Below are 26,079 nucleotides of genomic sequence, written 5' to 3'. Positions count from 1 at the left end.
TCCTCTGAGCTGTGAAATTGTTAACTATGCTGACAATTAAATCAATATCACAGGTGTCTGACTGGGAACCCGCTGAAACTAAAACTCAAAACCTGTAGTTCCAGGTGCTTTCCAAATTCCAACTATTTCTGCATCAGGCATCCACATTTCATAATTTAAGGTTGTTTCAAAGCCACCACAAAGAGAGACTTTGCTTTTTAGAAAAGAAACTACTGTGAGAATTTTTTAAAAAAATATTAAGTTTATTTGCTAATGAAATAAAAAGTCAGAGGCTGGAGAATGTCTGTAGGATTTATCTGCATCCAGGTTCTGTTCCGTTTCCTTCAGGAAATAGAGGTCCTGTTGTATTTCCCTAGAGGCATGTTCCACGCTGCGCAAAATAACATTTCAGCCTGGTAGGAACCTGGTTGTGCGTCTGTGCAGCCTAGACAGATTGACAACTGCAGCAGCCCTGCTCCCCGTGCCTTGGCTTGTAGGACTCCAGGGTAAGCTGCCTCTGGCTCCCTGCTGCCATCCTACTGATGGCACCGCAAGAATCCCCTCTCCACCAGTGTTTGGGAGCTGCCAGAACTAAATAACCCTATAACTGAACAAGAAGGGAACTGATCAAGAGCTTTATGATGTGAGGGCTATTCAGGCTTGCCTTTCCCAAACTGAATTTGCTCGGTACCATACAAGTTTGTTAGAAGTGTCACAGGATGTTTAAAGGGCAAGCATTAGTCACGCTGGTGCAGAGCAGTGTGGTGAGACTAATATGAGGCTTGTTTCATAACCTGGATCAACAGAGGATATTTTTCCATGAGAAGGTAAAAGGGGCAGGTCTAACACGAAAGAGTACACAACACTTAACAACTGTTCTGTTCCTGCAAAGAAATCAAGTGGTGGTATATGAAACTGAATTAAGATGACAGTGCCCATCATCATGTGAAATAACATGTGGCTGGGTGTTGGCAGTTATCTCCATCATGGACTGAGTCTTCATACAGATATTTTCTGCCTTATGGAAATCTTAAAGCACGAGAAGTTGGGAAAGATGAATAAAAAGCTCTACAGCTCGATTTGCTTTGCAGAAGAAGAATTCACGCTAAAAATGCTGGCCTGAATGAGAGATGAAAAATAAAAATGGCTTGTTTCAAGGCTCTAGTGTGAAAAATGCAGCAGCTTTGCCCTGTGCTTTGACCAGTTCTACAATGAATGGTGACATTTGACTGGCTTCTTACTATGAAGGGAAATTTAACACAACTGTGCTGGCGTCTTAAAGGTCAACTGTCCCTCTCTGGAATTCCCTTCTTTAGTAAAAGAGCTGGCATCACTGCATATGGGAGCAGTCAGGGTCTTCTTGGGGTCTGCCCCTAAATAGCCCTCAGTATTGTGCACAGCTGCACAAGTCCATTAATACGTCCCTCTCAAATTCCCATCATTTTCATTTAAAGATCATTTAAAGATCAAGTATACTTTCATCCCATGCAAATCTGCATGCCCTCTCATTTTTAGTGTGGAAAACTCTTTGCATCAGAAATATACCCAGGTTGCAGGAAGAGCTCACAGGATCATAGAAATGTTCGTTGCAAAGGGCTCTAGTCTGACCTTCCACTTGAAGCAGGAATATCACCAACACTGTGTCATATCAGACATAGCTTTGTACAGCCAAGTGTTGAAAATCTTCAAGGCTGGAGATGTCTCTGGGTCCTTGTTCCAGCGCTGCACTACCCTCCCAAGGAAGAAGGTCTTTATGCCAGAGACAAGAAGTCCCATAGCAATAGGAGTTTCCTGTGTTGATGGGATTTTTTCTTTGTCTCATGTCTAGAATCCTCCATTTGGGACACACTCAGCTGACTGGTATGAGTTGGTGTCACCTTTCAACAGTGTAAATTACAAACCTGGTATGAACTTAGACAGCAAATTTAAAGCCTGCAAGGATTTGTAGCAGACAAATTAGCTGGGCAATGACATCATTAAACCATAGAGAGAACTTCTGTTTGCTTTTCATTGCATAAAGAGGTGGGAGTCCTTGAAAGGAAGCACTGAATGACTCATGAAGTCACTTTGTGCAGTGTGGAAAGCTTAGGGTTGTTCCAGTTTCTGTTGCGGGAGAGAGAGAGAGGCATCTAACTCCCTGCCTCTTCCTCAGAACTTTAATTGGACCACTGTTCCCCTGCAGAGCAGAAAGGTGGTTCTTCAAACAGGTATCTAACCAGGACCCTGAGTCTAAGCTCCCTTGATGGCTTCATTAGTTACCGAGTATCAGCTGAGCTGACGTCATCTATATGCATGGCTATATGCATGAACTTGTCATCTTCAGCTGTGAGGTGATGTAACCTAGTTGTAGTTGATGCTAGGTGGCATTACTTGCCACGTGGGTAGGCTAGGAGCACACTGTGGTCTCACAGCTCTCCTGCTGCACACTGGTGTGGGGAGATGCTGGTGCTCTACTGGGGGATTTACGGAAGTGCGTTTCATTTTGTGTCCAAGGTCGTAGTGAAATATTGCTTGCGCTCTTGAGCAGCTGAAATGCAAGAGGGCTGCGTTTCAGTGGTAAGTGAAAGGATCTCTTTGTGCAGCTAATCTTGGAAAGCACTGTGGAGTTTGCCACGACGCATGACTGCTACCTAGTGCAGACCAGTCACTCAGCATAGTCCATGGGTGTTTAAATTCAAAAGTTCCATTAATATTTTGCCTGGTTTGGGGGAAAAAAAAACAAAAGAAAGTGCATAAAACAATCTAATATCACTACACAAAATATAAATCTTCCCTGTTTGAGGTGAAAAAAAATCTCAGCAAGCTTTATTTATTACTTGCTTGCATCTACCTAGTTGCTTCTGCTTCTCCATTACTGGAGGAAGTGCCAAACTGTTTCTTCAGCCTGGGACTGCCTGTGAGGTGTCTGCTGCACCTCTCTATGTAGGAAATGGTGCAAAATTCCTCTTCTTCTGAGATGTCAGACTAGGGTGTTTTGCACACATAAGATCTGCAAGTCTGTCTGTAAAAAGCAGCGAGGCCTGTGATTATTTAGCCACTGTAGAGTTCAAACCTTTCCATTTTCCCCGTAGCTTGTGCTTTAACACTCTGTTGACGGGCCATGCCTACTCCTGGAGCCGTGTGTGCAATTCCTGTTGACTTTAATAAAAACTGTACAGGGTATCTGAGACAGAAGTAATTTCATAATATTGTTTTCCTTTCTGCCCCATATTGCTGTATTCTGTAGCATCTGTTTAATAACCTTCTTTTTCCCACTGGAGATTCTCCTCAATCCACAGTGGACTGATGACTGCAAGCCAACTAACTTTTTCATTTGAAATGTTTTAGCTGAATATTTGGGTCACAAAGAGTGAGATCCCAGCCATGACTTTGCTTTATAGATGTCCATCTGCCTCCGGTGAATTCTTCACAGGACCCAGCTTGTGACGATCACCTGCAAAGCTCATGCGGTCCTTTTCCTTTTTATTTTTTAATGGCAAGAGACACAGTTAAATTTCATTTAAAGCTGAGCCTTAGACACCTCTGGAGCAAAAGCTGGTGATCAGATAAAATTCCTCCATGGTCCACACCATGATTGTCAACGTGGGCTACAAACACGGGCTGTGTGGAAACCATCAGTTTGCTTCCCCTGGGGCATGAATTGGCATCACACAGCTGTGGGAGTTGCTGTGATGTAGAGCTGCTTGGAGATAGAAATGACAACCCCTGTGCTGTGATCTCTGTGTTAGGCAGGGAGCAACGAGGGTGTTGAAATGGCAGGGGACCCGTGGTCAGGTGGACACGCTTGATGGAGGTTAGTGCCTCATTACACTGTGTGGCCCCTGTTCTGCAGCCCTGTTTGGGTGGGGTTTGTGCCCGAGATATGCAAGGAGCAATTATTCCAGTATTGAGTGGACAGCTGGCAAATACTTGTCAAGACTACATCTGAAACTTTTTTTTTTTTTTCCTATTATTTCCTCCATTTCTGAGCACAGTAGCGCAAATGTCCATTTTCAGTCATGCATCAACTTGGGCATCAAGGTTTAAGGGTGTTTGTTTGTGTGTTCAGGCTCGTTTGTGTTTCCCTTCAGTCACCGTCCTTGGGAATCCTGATGGGTTTTGCTGGGCTTCTTCTAGAGGAAACACATGCGTAAAATCATGGGGATATAACCACTCTTTGGGACTGACCTCCACTAGGTCAGCTGTCACTTCCCTCAGATGGCAGCTCTTTCTGGGTTAGCGTCAGGGAACTGAGCATTTCCTTCCCTTTTACCTCTCCCGTTGTTGTGGTTTAACGCAGCTGGCAGATAGAAGAACCACACATCCACAGAGGGATGGGGAAGAGAATCGAAAAGGGTAAAACTCGTGAGTTGAGATAAAGACAGTTTAATAGGACAGAAAAGGAAGATGATGATGATGATGATGATGATAATAATAATAATGATGTACAAAACAAGTGATGCACAGCAAACTGCTCACCACCCAAAACTGATGCTCAGCAAGTTCCTGAGCTGCACTGCCTCCTGGCCAATCCCCCAGTTATATACAGAGCATGACGTCATATGGTAAGGCATATCACTTTGGCCAGTTTGGGTCAACTGTCCTGGCTGTGTCCCCTCCCAGCTTCTTGGCTCCCCCCCACCTTCTTGTTGGCAGGGCAGTGTGAGAAGCTGAAAAGTCCTTGACTGCTTGGCAACAACTGAAACATCAGTGTGTTATCAACATTATTCTCATCCTAAATCCAAACCACAGCACTATACCAGCTGTTAGGATGAAAATTAACTCTATCCCAACTGAAACCAGGACACCCATGCAGACCCACTGGAAGCAGAAGATGACCACAAGGTATCAGAAGCCTTCTCAAAGACAGGTGTTTGCTGCCCTGGGCATGCAGCAGGTTGTTTTTCAGTGAAGGCTTCACCGATGCTCATGATGAACAAAAGTTCAGTTTGAAGAAGGCTTTCTTTCTTGTATAAGAAATCAATTGCTTTTTAAATTGAATTTATTTTGTATGGAAATGTCATTTCTAAGGGTGAGTGGCTGATGAAACCTTTTCATTCTACATGACTAATCCAAACTCTGCCCACATCTGTTGTGACTGAACATTTTACCAAGCCACAATTGCTCAGTGACTTATGTTAAAAGAGCTTAGGTGATTCAGTTGAAATGCTGGCGACCTCATGGTGAAAGGTAATGCCATGTTTGGCCTCAATGAAATGAATTATAACAGGGGTGGATGTGTCTTCTGGAGTGAGTCCTTCAAGCAAAGGCTGCAGGTAGCCTGGCAGGGCAAGCCAAGGGAACTTTTACTGTTGATATTAACACCAGATCACCTGCATAGTCCAGGAGATGGTGGTAATCCAGTGCCTTCTGTGCACGTTGCGTTAAGGCAAAACAATGAAAAAAAAGAGCCACTTCGGAATGGCTTATGCTGGGCAGCGCAAAGCCAGGGATTGCACAGGGATAGATCTGTGTCCTGCTTCAACCCCGTTCAGGCTTGAGGAGGTTGCTCATGCAGGCTGTTTGCACACTTCCATCAGAGGTGTGGAGCTGTGGGAAACACAGACTTTTCTCAGCTTCTGTACCAACAGTGTGCCAGATAACTTAGAATACAGTAGGATTTATTTTGCTGTGTAAGTTTGGAGTTTGTCTTTGCTTAGAAAAATAATCAACTTCAAAATGATAGATTTTGCTTTAACCTATGGAACAGCTGAGATCTTTATCAAATGCTCCACGATTTGCTCTACTTTGTGATGGATGCTGGTTCAGGTGCTTCACAGAGGCTCTGTCCACAGCAAGTGGTTTCCAGAGCTTCATCTGGGCTTAACTCATCACCTTAACTCTCACAATGCTTCAGTGCTGAAAAGTATTATTCAGTAGTTCCCCTGGACCTCTTTCTTAAAAGTATTTCAGCCCTAGGATAGATTACCCTGGACCATTTATCTACTTTTGTTCTGTGTGCATAACAAAGGTGTGATCATGCAGCTGAGCACGTGTGACTCTGTGTGTGAGTAAGCAGAGAAGGGAGTTAGGGTTTCCTGGGTTTTCTACACAGCAAGGAAAGGCAATCCCATGCATCAGGAGTGTCTGGAGCTGCTGGGATTACATGTGGAGTCTCCGTTCCTCTGTTGCACCATTTTTCTGCTGGTTTAAGTATTCTGGTACTCACATGTACACTTGTGCAGACCTGTCCCAGGAAGAGTCAAAGGAGGCAGTGGCTCCTGTTCTAATCTGTGTCATCTTCTCTCTCTATGCCCAGTATTTTCCTCCAGGTTTCATACAGTATGAGGCGATTTTGATTCACAGTTTAAACTCACAGAGAATGGAGAAAACCTCTCCTGAACAATATACACAGAGTAATCAATACGTACTGAGGAAGTAGAACAACTTCCTAGCACCATTTAATCCCAAAGAAAGGGCAGGAGCCAGAGACAACCCACCAGGCTTCACTGTTGCTAGCAGTGTAGACAAAAATAAATGCTAGCAGGGTCCTACTACAGAGGGGAGAAGGGAAGACATGTTGCAGAAATGTTCTTGTGGTATAGTGGCAGTTGAAATCAAAGTGAGGAGGAGGAGGAGGACGATAGAAAGTACTGCTACATTGCCGCCACCACCACTCATGACACAAAAAATAAAGTATGCGAGTCCCTGCCCTGGGAAATCCAGAATAACTGCATGCGCTGCTCAAGGTCAGTGTTTATGGACAGGACTGAACTGTGCCTCAGCCTAAAGAATTATCAACGCCCACATTCAACTCTGTAGATGACTGTGAGCATTTTGGAAGTTAATGGCATCTTTCTGTTGAGACCATCTGGCCTTAAGATCTAGGACAGTCCTAGCCTCAGCCCTGTATTAGGGTGCTCATGGCAAGGGTGCATGGGGCTCTCTTACTGACCCATTCTCCCTAATGTGTTTGGTCATAATATTTAAGCGATGAAATAATGACTATAGGACTTTGCCTAAGATTTGATGTTGCTGAGAAACACGTTTATCTCATTGCCGTCAGGCAAGCTCTTGGTATGAAAGGGCAGTGGATTGAAACATCCCTCTGCTGGCATCCCAACTGTTTAGCTCTTACTCTGTTATTTTTAAAATTTATTTTGTAACCAAAGCAAAGCCATTGATTTTCTTAAATCATTTTCCTGACTAAGCAAGGGGCTCTGTTATCTCTGAGCCAGGGAAGCATTCAGTCAGTATTCATTCTGGATGGTGCAATGATTCATAGATGTTACAAAAAAGGAAAAAAGCTCAAAGTAAGCAAATTAAGTTAAATTCACAAGAATCAGGCTGAGCTAGCTGCTTCGGATCACTAAGACGTTGATGTGTTGTTCTGTGTTACTGAATTGATGGATCACAGCTTTAGACCTTCCACACACTCCTAATTTTTTTGTTGCTCCAAACCAGCACCACAGGTGCCTTCTTTGTTTCTGGTAGAGTTGCTGGGGAGGAGATGTTCAAAGTGCAGAACTGACTGTACAGCTCAATGCTGTGTTGAAGATCTTATTTTTTAATAAGCTGAACAGAAAATGGAATCTGCAAACCCTAAAGGTTTGAAATCCACCTTAAAATAAATGTCTCAATTTTGTGGTTCAGGCTACTTCCTGACATGGTGATCTCAAGAATCGCTATTTAGTAATTATATTGCATGAGTAGCATAATGGGGTTTCTTTATTATCATGAACATCTAGGGCCAGATGTGTTCCTTGTGTTACTTGATTTTAATTGACTTCACATTAGGAATAGGTCTCATGTGAATTTGCCCCAGGCGCTCATAATCTAACTTGGGTGTCATCGCTATGACACTTAAAGGATGTGGCAGGAGCATAACATTGATTTACATGAGATGCTCCAGGGGAAGGAAGTGGAGGAGGTGAAGGAACACCTTCACGGTGCCCAGCGGGGAAAGGCAGTGTCTTCATGTTATGTCATGCCCCATGGGCAGCACAGAGTCCTCTCCTCAAGTCATCTCTGACCAGGTGCTGGCAGGATATGCTTACTGGCTTTTGCGGCAGAAACTAAGTCCCATGTTGCTTCGGATGAGCCACCACAACTCCCCTCTCTGTCTTAGAGGACACCAGGATGCTGAAAGCTGGCTATAATTCTCAGAGAAGTGCATGGCAGACTCAAGTCTTTGAATGCCCACTTGTTTCCTGCATATCCCTTGGTAGAGGCTGTATCCTGAGATCTATATCCACTTAGGATGCCCACAGGCCGGGTGTCAAACCTCTGCCTCCCTCTGTGCCACCTCTGCAGCTGAATCATTACAGGGTGTGTAGACAGAAGTTTGTAATAGGTCACAGCAGTAACCAGAGATTTCTTCCACTTCTAACATACTTGCTGTTTCATTTTAGATAAACCAGGGATTTCAGCTTCCGGGGGGCAGATATACAGTGATACACAGACTTTTCCTCCCATTTTCCAGGAGCAGCTTCAGCTGCAGGTAGTCCCAGGGCCATTCTCTGGAGTCCATCTAGAGTAAGGGGCCAGCCAGACCAGTAAAACAGAAAATCTTTGATCCAGCTGAGCTGTTGTCCCCTTTCTTGGGGTCACAGGTTAAATATGTGTCCGTTTGCCAGACAGAACCTTGTATTCCAATGCCCCTGTGCCCTGTCTAGTAATTGCAGAGAGGAGCATCTTTGAGTCTCCTTACCCTCCACACGCACCTCATCATGACGTGCCTTGCTTTGTATACAGTTCAGAGAATATCACAGCTTATCCAGAGAGCTGAGTATATGCAGTGCTTTTCAAGGTTAGTGGGCTTACAGCATTGAGCATTTGAACAACCTGGTCTAGTGGACGGTGTCCCTGCCCATGGCAAGGGAGTTGGAACTAGATGATCTTTAAGGTCCCTTCCAACCCAAACCATTCTATGATTCTATGATTCTATGATTGCTGAGACGGTTGTTTAATGCAGATTTAGAAATAACTTTAATTCTGGTATTTTACCATTGAATCCATATATTATTATTGTACTATTTGATGATAACAATTTAATTCACTATAGTTAGCTGAATAGTATTTTTACACAGGAAGAAGCTCAGTAATGTAACTGAAAAATGTGGCCAAAACTTGCCCAGCTTTGTGTAAGCCCAAAGGGGAATGAGTACCCCCATCAGGAGGAAAACCCAAGCTGGGATGGACTTCCAGCAGCAGAGCCTTGGAGAGTTGGACTTGCTCTTCCTGCTGCCACCAGGCGTATAGGTGATGAGGTAGCAGTCATAGCTTTATAGGAGTCCCATCTTGTCTAGCAATAGCCACACATCCACACATACATCTATGTCTCAAACTTCAGCAGCAGTGAGCCTGGGTTTCCAAAATTTTTCTAGTAAAAGCAAAATGGGCAGCAGGATTGTATTCTTTTGCTACTCCCTGCAGTCTGCTGTCCTGGACAACTGTTGTCTTGACTCTGCCAAAAGCTTCCTCTGACTATGGACCACTTCTGACCAATGCAGTAGGTATATTGATTATCATGGATTTACTGCTGATGTTTTTGCAGCTGGGACAGAAAAATCCATAGCTGAAATTCAAGCTGAGGGCTGACTGGCTAGATAGCAGCTCTTCATAAGAGGACCTGGGGTTCTAGTGGACACCAAGTTGAATATGTCAGCAAGGTGCCCTCGCGGGGATGGATGCATACTGGACTACATTTCAAGAGAAGACCGTAGCCAGCAGACCAAGGGAAGACACTAATCCTCTCTACTTGGCACTGGTGAGATTGTGTATTGATTACTATATCCAGTTTAGGAACCCCAGTGCAGGAAAGGTATTGAAAAGCAGGAGCCCCTAAGATGGCTAGGGGGGGCTGGGATTAGACCAGAGAGGAGGAGACTAAGGGCTGTTTTCCTAACTTGAAAGGGAATTACACAGAAGATGGAGACAGACAGTTCGCTGGGTACACAGAGAAAGATGAAAAATGAGTTGCAACAAAGGAAATTAGACATAAGGAAAAAAATTCAGTGAGGGTGGTCAAACACTAAAGCAGGTTGCTCAAAAAGCCCACGAAATCTTTGTCTTTGGAGATATTCAAAACTTGACCAGACAAGGCCCTGAGCCAGCTGATCTTACTTTGAAGATAGGCCTGGGGGGTGAGGAGACAAGAGGTCAGCCTGAGTGACTCCCAGAGGCCACTTCTTGCATGATTCTATGTTTTTTTTTTCTCTTTCCGATGTCCTGGACACATTCGTGTGCACTGTGTTATGGAGCAATGTATATTTAGGCAAGCTGAGTGCAAACTCCTTGGAAAATAGCATTCCCACAGTGTAAGAGAGAAAAGGCCCCATTCATTTCTACAAGAAGCTCCTCAGTGTGCTGAGGAAGGGGGAGCTTATGTCATCCTCTTCCCCATCGTCTTCGCTGTAGCTCTCTAGCACAGTCTAACACTTATATGCTGGGTTTAAAGGCAACGGGCAAACTTGTACTTATTTATTCTAGAAAGGTCACTTCAGACGTCGTATCTGGATTCTGGGAGGTCCAGCCATGACTCAATCTTCCAGCTTAGCTGATTTAAGTAGCAAGAAGCCAACTGCATTGCTCATGTTCACACATCCAGCATGAGTCAGTAGCTTGGCTTAAAGTTGTAACTGCAAGCCCCTGGCTGCCAGAGCTTTAGTCTGTCACCTGGTGCCTCCTTTTTGGTTTGACTTGACCCCAGTCCTAGCTCGATGCTTTCAGAAACCAGCCATAGCAGTGTGACCTAATACCTTAAACCTGTATGATCCCAGTGGCTGAAGAAACTACTGATCTGCAGCAGACTTCCCAGGCACACAGGTTTGACCAGGGCAGGGCATCCATCCAGCGTGCACTGAAAGACCGTTCTCCATTGTCCCCTCAGCCCAGTGACTAGCTTGCAGGGAGCAAGGGTGAGCCGGTGCCACTCGCTGCAGGGATGCAGTAGGCACCCCTGGCAGGGGACAGGGGTGATTGCTGCACCATCTGGGACTGTGTCCAGGCAGGTCTGGCAAGCTCAATCCCAGCTGCAAGTGCTGGCTGGAAGAGAGCAGTGACATCCTGAATGTGACTCCACTGAAATTTCCAGATAAAGAGTTTATTTGTCTGTCATTTACAGCCCTTGCACTGTGCTTCGTAACAGACCAAACACACCCTGAGCACAAGCCTTCAAGACATGCTACTTGCTTGCACAGCCCTGCAGGATGACTTGGGCATGCTGCTTTGGGCCATTATCTGGGGGCATTTGTCTTCAGTTAGGAAGAGTTTCAGGATGAATTAATGTCCGTGTCTGTGAAACACAACCTATGTTTTCATCAAGGCAATCTGCACTTCTCCCGAAGTAGATAGTTGTGATTTCATTTGTCCAGCCTTGGAGCTTTTGAAAGCAGATTTTATACATTTAACATTTGTTAAAATGAACATTGTGTGCCCAAACTTTCCTATGTCCCTTTCTGTTTCTGTCTGAGTGCTCGGGAGGGATGGATTGCCCTGCAGTGCTAACTAGGGCTAAGTTCAGAGTTAGGTTTCTGGGGAAGCTGCCTGGGGAAGCATAGCTGCTACAAACCCACACTGGCGTGGATGAGGTTGAGAAGTCATTTGACTGGAATCATCCCTGTGTTTAGCCACTGGAATTGCTCCATCCACAATAAGCAAATAAGATGATACGTGGTTAGGAAAGCCTCGCTTTAAGTTTTGTTTTACAATCCAAACCCACAACAACGGTCACATGCATCTTCTATTTCTTCTAGATAAGCAAAGTGTTGGAAAACAAAAAGTTTGCAGGTTGGCACAACGAATATGAAACCAGCAGCTGTAGTTTTCCTTTACAATTTTTCTTTTAAAAAAAGACTGTCAGAAGAGATGACCTTCCACCACAGCTTCCAAATCTTCCATTTTCTAAGTTTAGTTGACTTTTAACCAGATCATGCTTTGTAACCCTCCCTTAAATCATCCTCTTTTTGCACAGGCTGCTGTCTCCTTCTCTTATGAATGGCTGGTCCCCCTGATGATTAAACAACAAATATAATTTTCTCATAGACTGTGTAATTGCTGTGCAGCAATAGAAAGAATAGAATAAAATGGAGCTATGACTCAGTGCTTGGCAGACTGTGGAGAAGAGGGGTGTACGAGAAGTGATGAATATGTTCGGGATTTCTGCACAGAAATTCAGTTTTTAAATACACACTTAGCTGATACAATTAATTAAAAGATAAAGTGCTTAAGTACTTGACTAATCTAACTGGGACAAGGGAATAAAGCAGTTTATATTTCTCTAACAGTTTGCAAGTCAAAATAGCAGTATCTACCACTACAGATAAATGCCTTGGCAGAATTCCTGTGATAACTCTGATTCCTAAGGCTTTCTAAGTCAGCTCTTTTCCCTTCTATAGCACATAGTCAGCTGATCCCTCTGATATTTTTAATCCAAAATCCATTTTTAATTAATTCCTCTCTTATTTCTAAGAACTACCATTCACATTTTTCCTCAGGTATATATGCATAATTCCTGCTGATTTAAATGGCAGCTGGCAATTATGGAACTAAGAACAATTTGGCCCTATTTATTTAAAAAAAAAAAAGAAAGAAGCTTTACTTTGACAAGACTGTGTCTAGAAGAGGCTTCCACAGAAGTGCTTTGTTCATGGAATTTCATTCTCAAAGTTAAAAACCTTTTCTGAAATAAGGAGACAGCTACTGGCAGAAGCACTTAACTTACTGGCTGACTTTATTACTAACGAAATGAAGACTTGTCTCAGAAACTTTTCCCAGCCTGCATAAAACAAAAATGCCTCCAAGGAAGCAGCTGTCGGTCGTTTTCCTTTCCATAGGGCCACAACTAGAGTTAGTGCCTTTATAGCACTAGATGAGAGCTAAGCCAGTGACGGAGTCCCAGGGCAACAATAACCAAGAAGGTGAGGACAGTGGCTTCAAACCAAGAAAAAACGTGCTGCTGACAGAATGGTAGATTTCATTTGTTGTCTTAAAGTCATCCATCCCTGAAAAACTACTTGTTCTTTGGGCAGCTGGAGCTCTGGGAAATGTCTTCCTCCTCTGTCGTTACCTGGGATGCTGTGAGCTTGAGCTTGGAAACTTTTCTGGGAGTGTCTGCTTGGTTCATTCAAATGCCTTACATGTGCCCATACACAGGTCCTTGTGTACCAAGCCAATGGTTTGCGGTATGGAGCTGAGAACATTGCCCTTCTGGCTTCACTGTGAACCCCAGGCTAAGCTTCATGCAGCCACGGAAGAGGAAGATCTTCAGTGAAGGGCATGGAAGAGAGATCATTTCAAACAGCTCCTCTTCTGGGGTGAGGGACTTCTCTCTCCTGGTGACTTTGTACGTTGGGTCTGCTCCTTCACCCTGGGGACAGGTGGGTGTACTACGTCACCACTGTGGTGGTGAATGCAATCATATTAATTGACATAATCTGTATGCACTGCTCCTGAAGTCCCCATACACTCAATGCACTGTTCTCATATCTCTTGTATTACATCACTTTCATATAGTGTAGTAACTCTTGTGGGGACCCAGTGCCCTGAATTACCCTTGGAGCATGTGGTCTCCCCAGGCACTTTGAGAAACATCTGCAACTCATGTTTTCTGTGAGACTAAGAATGAAAGGGGGGCTCTCATGCCAAGCAGCTCCTGTTCTTCTACTGCTACGGTACTGGAATTAGAATGAGAAGCACAATGAGTTACATGAAATGTAAATTGCCAGGAATGTAAGTAGAGAAATTTCAGCCACGTGTGGAAGTAGCAGAGATGAAGCTTTGCATGAGGGGTGTGTGTTTGTGTAAGTTGCTATGTGACATGGAGAGCAAAGACAAGATTATGCAGAAGACCTCTCAGTTTCAGTCAGTCCAGCAAGATCATAGAATCATGGAATCATAGAATGGTTTGGGTTAGAAGGGACCTTTAAAGGTCATCTAGTCCAACCCCTTACCATGGGCAGGGATATCTTCAACTAGATCAGGTTGCTCAGATCCCCGTCCAACCTGACCTTGAATGTTTCCAGGGATGGGGCATCTACCACCTCTCGGGGCAACCTATTCCAGTGTTTCATTACCCTCATCATAAAACATTCTTCCTTGTGTCTAGTGTAAATCTACCCTCTTTCAATTTAAAATCACTACCCCTTGTCCTATTGCAACAGGCCCTGCTAAAAAGTTTGTCCACTTCTTTCTTATAAGCCCCCTTTAAGTACTTGAAATGCTGCTATAAGGTCTCCCTGGAGTCTTCTCTTCTCCAGGCTGAAGAACCCCAACTCTCTCAGCCTGTCTTCATATGAAAGGTGCTCCAGCCCTCTGATCATCTTCATGGCCCTCCTCTGGACTCGCTCCAACAGGTCTATGTCTTTCCTGTACTGAGGACTCCAGACCTGGCTGCAATGCTCCAGGTGGGGTCTCATGAGAGCGGAGTAGATGGGCAGAACCACCTCCCTCAAACTGCTGGCCATGCTTCTTTTGATGCAGCACAAGATACGGTTGGCTTTCTGGGCTGCAAGTGCACATTGCTGGCTCATGTCCAGCTTTCCATTCACCAGTAGCCCCAAATCCTTCTCTGCAGGGCTGCTCTCAATCCCTTCATCCTCCAGCTTGTATTGAGACCGAATGTTCCCTGACCCATGTGCAGGACCTTGTTGAGGTTCACATGGGCCCACTTCTCAATCTTGTCCAGGTGCCTCTGGATGGCATCCCATCCCTCAGGCATGTCAGCCACACCACTCTGATTGGTGTCGTCGGCAAACTTGCTGAGGGTGCGCATGATCCCACTGTCCATGTCACTGATGAAGATATTAAACAGTACTGGTCCCAGTATAGACCCCTGACAGATACCACTTGTCACCAGTCTCCATCTGGACATTGAGCCGTTGACCACTACCCTCTGGATGCAACTGTCCAACCAGTTCCTCATCCATCGAACAGTCTATCCATCAAATCCATATCTCTCCAATTTAGAGGGAAGGCTGTTGTGGGGGACCATGTCAAAGGCCTTACAGAAGTCCAGCTAGATGACATCTGTAGCAATTCCACTGTCCACTGATGTAGTCACTCCACCATAGAAGGCCACTAGGTTGGTCAAGCAGGACTTGCCAGTGGTGAAACCATGCTGGCTGTCTCAAATCACCTCCCTGTCCTCCATGTGCCTTAGCATAGCTTGTAGGAGGATCTGTTCCATGATCCTCCCAGGCACAGGGGTGGGGCTTACAGGTCAGCAGTTCCTGGTCCTCTTTTCTACCTTTTTTTAAAATGGGTGCAATGTTTCCTTTTCCAGTCACCAGGGACTTCACCTGAGTGCCATGACTTTTCAAATATCATGGAGAGTGGTTTGGGAACTACATCAGCCAGTTCCCTCAGGAGTCTGGGATGCATCTCGTCAGGTCCCATAGACTTATGGTTACGGACCTGATCTTCTCTTACAGTGGGAGGGACTTTGCTCCCCCAGTCCCCATCTTGTGGTCCATCCACTCAAAAGGTGTGGAAAGAGAGATTACCATTGAAGACTGAGGCAAAAAAGTTGTTGAATACCTCAGCCTTCTCCTTGTCTGTTGTTACCAGTTTGCCAGTCCTGCTCATCAGGGGGGGGATCGCTTTCTTTGACCTTCCTTTTCTGGCTGACATACCTGTAGAAGCCCTTCTTATTATTCTTTGCATCCCTTGCAAAGTTCAGCTCCAGCTGTGCCTTGGCCTTCCTGACCCCATCCCTACACAACTGGGCAGTGTCCCCATGCACTTCGCAGGATACCAGTCCCTGCTTCTACTGCCTGTGCATTTCCTTCTTGCCCTTTAGTTTGACCAGTAGGTCTCAATTCAGCTGTGCCAGTCTCTTGCCTTCCTTTCCTGATTTCTTACACCTGATGATTGAGAGCTCTTGTGTTCTATGGAAAGCGTCCTTAAAGATCTGCCAGCTCTGTTGTGCTCCCTTGCCTCTGAGGGCAGTTTTCCAGGGGGCCCTATTGACTAACTCCTTGAAGAGCTGGAAGCGTGCTTTCTCAATATTCAGGGTCCTGACTTTACTCTTTGCCTGACCCATATCCCTCAGGACTGCAAACTCTACCAGTGAATGATCCCTGCAGTCCAGGCTGCCTCCAATCTTGACGTCACTTGTGTTGGTTACCAACAGGTCCAGTATTGCATCACGTCTGGTAGGGCTGTCTATTAGCTGGCCTAAGAAGTTGTCCTCAGTGCATTCCAGGAGTCTCATGGATTGCCTACACTTTGCTGTGCTACTTTTGTGGCAGATACCGAGGTGGTTGAAGTCCCCCAGCAGGACGAGAGCTTGTGAGTGCAATGCCTCCTGTAGCTGGAGTAAGATTTTGTCAATAGGCTCCCCTTGATTGGGCAACCTGTAGTAGACACCAACCACAAGGTTCCCTTTGTTGCCTTGGTCTCTAATTCCTAGTCATAAGCTTTTGACCTGCTCGTGGCTATTCTTCAGAGACAGCTCTTTACACTCTATCCAGTTCTTTATGTAGAGGGCAAGATGGCCCCTCCTTCCTTGCCTGTCCCTTCTGAACAGCCTGTAGCCATTGATAGCCCTGCTCCAGTCATGAGCTTCCTCCCACCAAGTTTCAGTATTGGCAATTAGGTCATAGCTTTTAAGTAGCATGGTGGCTTCAAACTCCTCGTTTGTTGCCCATGCTGTGTGTGTTTGTGTAGAGGCACTTCATCTGGGCTGTTGGCCATGTCACCTTCTTAGAGGAACACCCCTTAATTCCTTTGAGGTATTTCACTGGTGTTTCCCTGCTGACTGCTATTACTTCAGGAGCCCCTGGCTTATCTCCATAAGACTTCAAGTGTGCTCCAGTGTGCCCAGCACATCTCAGCAACAGGCTGAGGTGTTGCAAGCACCTCATCCCTCTTACCTTGCTCCTCGCCAGCAAGCCTGATATTATTCCCCTCCCCTTTGAAGTCTAGTTTAAAGGTCTGTCAATAAGCCCCACTAGCTCATGAACAAAGACCCTCTTCTCCCTTTGAGAAAGATGAATTCCCTCTGATGCCAGCAGGCCTGGTGCCATGTAGGCCATCCCATTATCAAAAACCCCAAAATTGTGGTGGCAACACTAGCCACAGAGCCATGTATTAATAGACTGCGTCTGTCTGTTTCTTCCAATGTTGCTGCCCACAACTGGAAGGAGAGAGAAAAAAATACCTTGTGCACCAGATTCCCTCACCAACCATCCTAAGGCCCTGAATTCCCTTTTGATCACCCTTAGACTATGCGTTGCAGCTTCATTGCCACCCACATGGAAGAGCAGTAATGGGTAATAGTCCGAGAGCCGTACCAGGCCCCAGTGAGGCAGCAGATGAGAGTGTCTAAATCTTTCTGCTGGGCTGGGATATCTACTTCAAACCCACTTATGTAGTAGAAGATAGTGTGAAAATGTATCTTTTGTTGTTTATACCAAGGTTTAGTGCTTGGGAAAGGCTTGGCATTGTGTTTGCCAACCACTGAATCTATTTGGAGGAGGCAGCCTTTATTAATCTTCCAGCTATGAGAACACTTCTGTAATCTTTTGGCACTGAGTTGGCATTGCTGTTGCTGTAGTATTTGCAAGCACTCTGAATAATATTGAAACACTGACAGAGCATATGCCCTCCGTGTATTCATAGCGACTTCAATGAGACATTCTGCGTGCTGTATGTGTATTTGTCATGTGTCTCTCTTACACTGAGAACTGGGAGTGTGGCATGATGGAGGAAGGCATTTTAACTCTCTGATATTGAGAACAGTCTGCTACAGACCTTTGTCCTAGGTAACCAGTTAGAATAAAAGAGTTTTGGTTTAGGGGAATTGTATGATTTATAGTCGTAGCTGTTTACTTTTTCTTTGCCTAAGCCCTTGTGAGGTGCACTATAAAAAGCACAGGGAAAGTAAATTTTTACTGGAGAGTGTTTGGAACAGGGCTGCATGTGCGGAAGGAGCGATTGCTAGTGTCTGTACGGGCATTGCCAAAGTTTTCTAGGATGTTACAAATTGCCAGTCGTTTCCATCTGGGAGAAAGGAATAGGAAGGGTGGGTGAGACTGAAATAGAATTGCTTCTTTTGACTACAAAGTCCCACCAAAACATGTGCTTAAGGAAGTGGCGAAGGCTGCACAGACATCAAAGGGGCTGGAGTCTTTCCTTCTCTGTAGTTTTCAATGTTTCCACACTGGCTCATATAAATGTTGGCAGGACTGCAGTCTTTGACAGTGCTACAGGTGGCATCTTTTATTTTTTCATTACAAGCATGAACATTACCAGTAAATATATAATGAATGGAGAACATCTCAATAGAAAGAGGTTTATCTGTCTTCTTACTGAATAATGCACAATTTATCTTTTATTTTCACTATAGTGCATTACAAACTATGTTTTAATGGTACTGATGTGCTGATCAATCCAGATTAGACTCCATGGCAAGCTTTGTCTTCCTTATTACTTACTTGTTAGTCAGCACTTGGCTTAGTCACGATTTTTGCCAACAGTGATTTTAGATACCTCCAAATCACTGATAAAGATTCTGCAAAAATCTAGTCCCCTACTCCTTTGCACAGAAATGTGTGTCTATCTGCTCTCTCTCCAAGACTGTTTCTTTTCCATCTTTCCAGGGGAAGATCCTAAGAAGCTTTAAAATGGGTTAAAAATGTATTTATTAATCCTGGCCCTAAATTAATTTTCCAGGACCTGATTCTGAAAACATCAAAAGGAAATAGAGAAGCTTCATGTCATAGCCTTGAATTTTGCTCTAGGGACCTAGACAAATCAGTGTGGACATCTTTAAGTTCGTACATTAGGAAAAAGGGAAAAGCTAAAAGCAGTGTTTTTCTTCCCCATGAAAGTGTTTGATCTCTGAGCTAATGTACAAGAAGGCCAATTCCAGTCCCGTTCTCAGGAGGCTCTCACAGAACATTTTCAAACCTTGGTGAGATGAAAAAAAATAAAAAAAGGTGAGAAACATAGATATTAAAAATGAAAAGAAAATTATTTCCTAGGCTGATATCTTCTGAGATAATACAGGGAATGATACTTACTGATATTAACACCTACAATTTGGTAATTTCATTTGTTAATCTTGTTAACATGCTTTTCCCCCTCTATTTCAATTAATTAAAGAAGACAGATCTGACCTGACAATGGTCTCCATGGTGCTTGTAATCACACTTTCCTAAACCCTGACACACTGCTGTTTGTCATTGCATTTTCTTGGGTTTCCCGTTGTTTTTCAAGCCATTTTTCACAGTTGAATAAGAACTGATAGGCGATAACATGCCAAACAAGGTTGTGTGAGTCTTTGCTTTGAAAGCAACAGTAGCGAGAAAGCCATGATTTGGTAAGATTGCTGGGCAAGAGTTTCAGATAAGCGTTTCACTGACAAAACATGGGCTGATGGAGAACTAAGCTGCCTGCAAATGTATAGAGCAAGGCAGAGCTGTCATATCTTTCAGAAAGCAAGAAAAATCCTTCCACTGATCTTCTATTCCTTTAATCCAACATAGTAAGAAGTGACTTTCCAGTTTGCGTCCTGATGTATTTGTTTGTGTCACTGTTTATAAAACAAATCAAGCAAAAAGTAAGGGAGAAGACCTGTTAACCCTCACAGCCTTGCAGTTTTTCCTTGACTGATTACAAATTTTTTTCCAAACGCTAATTAATCACGTTAAAAGGCCACATATACTGATATTCTGTCAATTTTCAATGCCAAATATATTCGCTGCCAACAGGCAAGAAGAAGTTAATGAATGGAAGAGATTACATACAGAAATAATTCAGCTGGTCAAATGATGAGCAAGGAAAAAATAAGACCCACTAAGTGGAGCTAGAAATAAGTAAATAAGTGAGTATTTTGAGATGATGCCCAAAAGATTTTAGGTAGCATTATGGCTAAAGTACTTTTATTATACAATAAATACGCCCCAAACCTGAAACAAAATTAAACTTCAGTGAACTAGTCAGAAGAAAGAAGAACTCATTATTAGTGTTGTGGAAATTACTGGTGTAAAATTTCTTAAACTATACAGTGAAAGGCAACTTAACAGGGTGGCTTTGGCTCTTGATCAATATCTGAGATTTCCTGCAAACCCACAGAACTATTGAGCCATAGGAAAATTTGAGTTGGAAAGAGCCTCTGGAGGTCTTCTTGTCCAATCCCCCACTCAAAGCACATCCAGTTACAGTATGTTGTTCAGGACCTTGTCTGGCTGAGTTTTGAACATCTCCAAACATGGAGATGCCACTACCTCTCCAATACCTGCTCCAATATTTACCATCCTCATGGTGAAAAAAGGTTTCCTAAAATCTGATTGAAATTTCTGGTTTTGCATTTTGTGTCTATTGCCTCTTGTCCAATTGCTGTACATCTCTGAGAAGAGTTTGTCTCTGTCTTCTCTGCATCATATCATTACATTCGCTCAGCAGTGAGATCCTTCAACCTTTCTCTTCTTCAGGTTGAACAAGTCCAACTCCCTCTCCTGCTCCTCATGTACCCACATCTTCTGTATATCTGCTTTCTTGGTTGACTATAGCATAACTTGTACTTCTGAATTAGGTGTCTAAACACTGATGGAATAAATCTGGGTCAGCCGAGAAAGATGACAAAGTTGATGGTCTTTTACCATAATTTGAGACTTGTGATCAAAAACTGTTTCAGAAGCTCCAGGGTAAAAGAAAGAATGACTGACCAAGAAGAATACTGTGTTTTGTGGTGGCAACAGAAGAGACTGTAGACAAGCTGAAGGGACTTGTCCAAACTAGGTTTGTCTGACAGTGAAGGCTTCTGCCTAATTAACAGAGTTCCCCACTCTTGGATGATTTTGTTGGCTCTGGATGGTTAAGGTGGCCAGCAGTGAAATGGTCAACTCAGAAACAGAAATTCTAACAAACAGACTGCGTTAATGGCATTAAGAGTTCATGACTTTTGGACAGCTGTTGCTTCTGTCTGTATAAAAATGTTGTATCCAGAAGGCTGCACCTACAGCCCTGAGGACTGGAACCTTTCTTTTTCAGTGACAGCACAAGCTCCTCAGACACTGGGGAAGTACAAATCAGCTTTTGGTGGGAGGGACCACTAGGTATCTGCTCAATTGAAGATTAGCAGAATCAAAGAGAATAACTTCTGAAAAAGCTGAATTAAAATTGTGTAATGGGAAGAATAGCCTAGGGAAACAGATCACAGTAATTCCTTCTGATCTTGATAACTTTCTCATAAATAGAAAACAAACTGCAGAACTGAAACCAGTGGCTTACCTTACAGACATCTGCTCTAACAAATGACCATGTATACTTCTCATTATGTGACCAGTCATCAGACTGGTCTTACAGCATAGGAAGTGATCACTGTCCAAAATACCCTATGGTCATTGCAACAGAGCTGTGATCCAAAGAACAAGAGGCTGGTGATCAGCCTAGGGGTGAGGTAATGGGGTTAGGCAATAGCCATATCATGCAGTGTTTTTCAAGTGACAACTAATATACAAGCAGCACGATTTCTCCCTCTCCATCTTTCAGTCCCTGGAAAATGACTCATGTGATGCATCAAGTGATGAGACAGTGGGAACGTGACACCAAAGACAGATTTGCTTATGACTCCAAAGAGTTGCTCAGAGCTCTGCAGAGGGAACCTGGGTTCAGGCTTGAGGCCAGCAATCACTGAAGATGGGGATGTGCGTCCATCGTTCTCATGGAGATACCTGGTACAAATTAAAGTGCATCCTCTCAGCAGCAATTTTTTAAACTAAGCAGGGATTACTAGTCTGTAAAACCATACAGGACTGAGGTATTTCAAGGTCCACAATGAACTGAATTCAAAACTTGCTCCCAAACAAATGATTGACTAAAATTTCCAAGATCCCAGACTCTGAGCTTTGCTGCACAGGAATATTCCATTGAGGACATTTGGGTGCAACGCGTTTAGAAGTGCTGTGTCCTTGCTCTTCCAAGAACTTCAGAGAAGCTCAGCAAAGCAACTAGTTTATGTACATTTTCACTGCTTAAAAATGGTTACCTGAGTTCACTTTAATGCATCATAACCTGTGCTTTTTTCAATCATGATGAGCATGACCATCCTTGTGCATGATATTTTATCTGTGCTTGCATAGGGACGGAGGAAGGAAGTAACAAGGAAAGAGATTCTCTTTTTTTTTTTGAAGTGGGTGAGATACAGCAATGGTGATTTAAAAGGAGAAAATCTAGCACAAAGGAAGAACTGCTTGTGCCTCCATTCTTGGTGGAGTTTTGAGTCATTCATGCAGTGCAGTAGCTAGGGAGCCTGAGTGACTCATACATTGCTAACTATGGAGAAAAAAATGTATTTTCTGAAATATTCAAGCATTACTCACATTTTCACTTAGTATCAGCTGATTCTAGTAGCCTTATTCCACCTTCTGGGATTTAGTACAATGGGTTATATAAAAGACAGATTGGGCTCAAGCTCCCTTTAAACTGATGTGCTAAATCTGGCATCGGGCACCTTGCCTAGATTATGAAGTATTTTGAGTGCCCCTCAGTTCAGTGTGGAAGTTATTATCTTTAGCAGAGAGGAGCTGGGAAAATTGCAAAACTCACATTATAGCTGATTTCAAAAGCTCTTGATAACTATCTTAACTTCTGTGTTGTGACTTTCATCCCAAAGGCTTCTCAAATGTTTGACCAACCAGTAAACAGAGCATATCGAGGAATTTATTACTTACTGCTGAACTGGTGCAATGTCTAGGGTCTTCAGTACTCACAATCATGGAACCATAGGAAAAAATTGAGTCTTCTCCAGGCTGAACAAGCCCAGCTCTCTCAGCCTCCCCTCACGTACCGTGTGGTCCAGCTACCTGGCCTGCTTGGTGGCCTTCCACTGGGATCGCTCCACTATGCCCATGCCTTTCAGTATAGGGGAGCCCAAAAATCAGACACAGCATGTGGTCCCACAAGTATTGAGTAAAGGGCAATGATCACTCTCCTTGACCTGTGGACACTCTTGCTAACACAGCCCAGTGTTCACTTGGTCTTTGCCAAAAGGGGTCCCGCTGCTTAAGAGTACTCAATAGTGACGTGACGGGTTTGTGCAGACACATATTACATCTGTGCGGTACAAAGATGGCCAGGAGATGTGTTAGGAGATCTACATACGTTCACACTGTCCATAATTTCATGTACTTTATGGAAGATTATGTAGACAATTTGGTAGATCCCGGGAATAAGACCTGAATTCTGACATTAAGTTCCTGATTTATTAGGCAAGAATGAGTCATTTCAGTTTCAAAGAAAAGTGAAATTATGTAGACCCTTTTTGAAAACAGTTTTGAGATCTGTGGAAAAGTGTTGTGTAAGAGCTAGATGTCATTTTGCATGGGCTTTTTGTGAATGTTTGTGTGAGGTAGGTCCTTGCTACAAAATTCTACCCCAAAGCAAATGTCAACATTTGTGCTGCATTACTCTAGGAACTTTAATATATCACTGTGGCCAAGAGTTTAGTATGAATCAAAAGAAAACTGGATATTTTTCTGGATAATGGAAATACACAGGTTTATTAGCGAGGATTATGAAATAAATAAAACCTCTGTGAGTTCCGAAAAAGGTTGAGGAGGGTCCTCAGTACAAGGCATGTTTGTGCTCCAAATAAATGGGAGCAAAGGAGCCATTTCTGTTGAGAGAGTATTTCCACAACGGTCTGATGCAATTTCGTCCTTCTTCCTCTGAAGTCCCTGAAAGCCCTTCTCAGAGAGAGAATATTGACTTCAGACTGGGAAGGTACAAGATTTCCAGTGCTGAGAGACTGGAAAGACTTCATCAAGAGCCTTCCAGTGCCTCCCCATGATGCTGTCTTCTACCCAGGAAGGCAAAAAGCATTTTCCTGTGGTTGGACGAGGAAGCACCATAGACATTCAACTGATGAAGTCTAGAAAAACATGGATTTATCTCTTCTGATGGCCTTGCAGAGCACACAAGGAAATATAAACGTGGATGTGGACACAGCAAGCTCGATCTGGCTCTGCAGTGTACTAGGATAAGTCAGATGTCAATCACCAAGGCTAACACTACAGTTAAGCCTAATACCAACTCATGATGCATTTGCTTAGATGTCACTCCTTTTACTAATGAATAGCTAAATACATTTATTGAACTTAATATTTTCTAATGGATTTGACTCCTTTTAAAGTCTGGCTAACATTTACTGAAGCCAACAGATGTCTGTGGGGTAGAATAGTGCTCCATCCTCAATGTGGCAATATCCAATGTTCAGGACTGTCACAGGGGAGACGTGGGCAACCCTGGGGCTTAGTCAGGCATGTTCTGAAGTGTGCATATCTCAGATAGAGACAGATGGTTGTTTGCTCACAAGAAATATGTAGGTTAATTCCCTAGAGGAATGTATGTATCTTTATCTGATTGCACTTCAGGGGAAATTTGAGTGGAAAAACTTCAATGGGATTTATGGGAAGCACTGAAAAGTCAGGTCATAGTTTCCCATGGACTGAGATATTTAGTATTAGGCAATGCAGTTTGAAACTGTTAGCCAAGAGGTAATGCAGTATTATTGCAAAAGAAGATGAAGATTTTGTAAAGAAATTGTTAAGAAATGAATCAAGAATAGGGCAGAAAATGTCATTATGTTACTAAGTAATGAATAGTGTAACTGTGAATGCAGGATGCAGTTCTGTTCCCCCCCATCTCAGAGCTAGAAAATGTTCAGAGAAGGACAATCAGAGTATAAAATAGTTTCCTGACTAAAAGAAGCAAAGTGGACCAGGAATCTTCACCTTGGGATACAGGCAGCTGAGGGTCTATAGAGACCTATGTATCCCATATATGGCTCCAAAGCCATAAGCCAAGGTAAAGCTGTGTGTCTCTGCTGGGGCCAGAATTGGGAGCACTTGGATGTGAAAAGCTGGGGCAGCATGATTGGTGTGGTGGAGCAAAGCAGAGCCTGCTGCTGGCTAGGTGATACCATGAGGCTGCTTGGGAGATGTCCATGCCCACCATGGGTGCAGCAGCAGCACCCCAGGGCAGACATGGCATTGTGAGGAGTCCTGCAGGTGGTGGGATGTGCTAAAGGAAGGACCACAGGGATCCAAGCCTCCTTAGGGCACTCTGGAGAGAGCCAGCCTTGCAGGTGTGGAGGGAGACACCAGCCACCCACCCGTACTGACCTTCATCTCCCCCTGCCCATAAAGGGAGCTCATATCTCTTTGCATGGCACAAGGGAAAATCAAATTATCTGCATCTGAGGACATTTGACATCCCATCCCTCTCAGGCCACCAGCATTGGTGTAGTCAGTGCTGTCTCACCATGCAGCTCTCTAGCAGAGGAGATCAGTAGTGCCAGGACCTGCACTGGCCTCCCAGACTCACCTCTTCTGCAAAACCCACATGGTGGCAATGATGCAAGGTGCATGCTGTTCACAACTGACCCTGTGGGCCGCTGTGCCCTGCAGTGTGATGAGCCCTTGTGCCCTAGCTGCCCCAGTGATGGGATGCTCCCTGGGCTCTCATAGCTGCATTGGGCAGAGCTGCCACCTTCAAAATGACACGTCTTACCTCTTTTTTCATCTTTTCCACCATCCTCCTGCCTCTGCCCTGCCTCATCCCACTGCTAAGCAGGGATGGACACAACCACAGTGGGGACCTGGGAAAGGAGACGTGCGACGGTCCAGGCTTTGCTTTGTCAAATGTCACCAGGTGGGCACTGTGCGGGGTCGTGCGACGGGTGAAGGAGGGCATCCCCTTGTCGATCCCAGCCTCTCCAGCACATTAAACCTCTGCTTCAGAGTGGAAACTCTGGAGCACATACTGCCATTTCCTATGACTCTGTGCATGACTTGGCACAATAAGGCCCACTGTGGTGGGTCTCCAGGAGCTACTGTAGCTCTCTGTATGCACCCTATATGTTCGGGAGGAATCACTGAGGAATTAATACTGCTGGTTTCAGCCTGCCGCTTTGCTGCATGAATAATCACGGGAAGAAATTTGCATTCATTCAACAGTGTGTGGGAATGTTTAAATTATAAAAACCACTTTCATTTAATTAAGGGGGGAAAAAAACAACAAAAAAAATCATCATTCATCTTAGATAGTCTGAGATCCTTAATTTGCTTTAAATGAAAAGGTTGCTGTCAGTTTAGGTTCAGTCTAGAAAGATGAATAATTTGTTTGATCACTTCAGAAACAGGAGATCATGTTGCCCAGTAGTTTGTTATTATA

The 26,079-nt window shown here is 44.0% G+C and overlaps 1 long non-coding RNA gene across 1 annotated transcript; it reads left to right on the top strand.

Moving 5' to 3' along the window:
* The first annotated feature begins 2,093 nt into the window (after positions 1-2,093).
* On the top strand, positions 2,094-23,965 carry LOC142600165 (uncharacterized). Its single transcript, XR_012833619.1, has 3 exons — positions 2,094-2,186; positions 9,455-9,667; positions 21,397-23,965. It is a non-coding gene; the product is annotated as an uncharacterized LOC142600165 (long non-coding RNA).
* Positions 23,966-26,079: the final 2,114 nt, after the last annotated feature.

This window comes from Balearica regulorum, chromosome 1, assembly GCF_011004875.1.
Source record: "Balearica regulorum gibbericeps isolate bBalReg1 chromosome 1, bBalReg1.pri, whole genome shotgun sequence".
Classification (NCBI taxonomy): Eukaryota; Metazoa; Chordata; class Aves; order Gruiformes; family Gruidae; genus Balearica; species Balearica regulorum.
This window is presented reverse-complemented; position numbering and strand designations above follow the sequence as displayed.